Source organism: Cricetulus griseus, chromosome 2, assembly GCF_003668045.3.
Source record: "Cricetulus griseus strain 17A/GY chromosome 2, alternate assembly CriGri-PICRH-1.0, whole genome shotgun sequence".
Classification (NCBI taxonomy): domain Eukaryota; kingdom Metazoa; phylum Chordata; class Mammalia; order Rodentia; family Cricetidae; genus Cricetulus; species Cricetulus griseus.
Genome location: NC_048595.1, coordinates 437,997,940 through 437,999,124, shown reverse-complemented (window position 1 = coordinate 437,999,124; position 1,185 = coordinate 437,997,940). Strand labels below are relative to the sequence as shown.

Genomic DNA, 1,185 nt, shown 5'->3' with positions numbered 1-1,185 from the left:
TAAAATAAAAAAATATTTCTGAGATTAACCATAATCTTTACAAGTCATGTCATCAAAGTAGGCATTTGCCCAATAAGAAATTAATTCCATGTCAATGAAACTTTAGAGTCTAGATTTAAGTATGACGGTGTTTGCACATGTCCTATAGAATTTTTAGTTTATTCCAAAAAAAAAAAAAATGACAAGCCAATGCCTCCCCACTGAGACTCTGACTTAAAGCATTTGCTTTATTTATATAGGGAGAAGATAGTGTTAAACATGGCACCTTTCAGTTTTGCAGCCCTGACTGATGACATATACAGGCATCCTTCAAAAGCTACAACTGAGGAGTCACCTGGCTTTTCAGCAATACAAACTGGGCTGAAGTCTTCTGGCCCTTTTGCTTGATATTCGTGCTTTATGCCTTGACATTTCTTTATGATGGTGTCTTTACAGCTCTTGTAGATCATCTTGCTTTTTCTAGACTCTTCCATTTCAAAGCTGCATCATACAAAGCAGAGCAACAATCTTTTACATGAAGCATTCCCACAAAATTCTTGGAATGATCAGTCGTGGCAATGCCAATATCTTTTTATTTTTAAATGATTTATTCAGTTTTATTTTCTGTTCATTGGTGTTTTGCCTGCATGTATGTCTGTGTGAGGGTGTCAGATCCCCTGGAACTGGAGTTACAGACAGCTGTGAGCTGGGAATTGGGCACATCTCTCCAACACTAACACCGATGTCTTTAACCAAGATCTCTCTGCCTTCTTCACCATCTGTGTGCTTTTTGCTGGCATGGAGACAATGATAGCCTTCTTTCTTTCCTCAATTTCTTCTGATATGGAGCTTTTCCAGACTTTCATGTCATAAAAATGTGACATACTTCCTCAACAATTTGCACTCTTGAGGCTATGCACACTACGAGACAAGAAAGAGGGAGCCTGGCGCCACCGAGTCTATACAGGGCCCTTCTCACTGCAGCTGGCCGGGGGAAACTGGAATTTTTTTTTCCATAAGGGTAGATAATCATAAACACTGGGACCTCTCTTATCTGATGGCAGATGACAAAACCCTCACCCAGGAAACATTCTGTTCTCATTTCTGAACCTTCTAGAAAGGACACTAAAGAATCTGAACAGACAGGCCTTGCTGGGTTCCTCCATCTAGCTGCCTCCATCCCCGGAGCACACTTCTGCATTGCAC

At 40.6% G+C, this 1,185-nt stretch overlaps 1 pseudogene; it reads right to left on the bottom strand.

Annotated features, from left to right (window-relative positions):
• Positions 1 to 227: 227 nt before the first annotated feature.
• Positions 228 to 889, bottom strand: LOC113831704 (annotated as a pseudogene).
• Between the last annotated feature and the right edge of the window lie 296 nt (positions 890 to 1,185).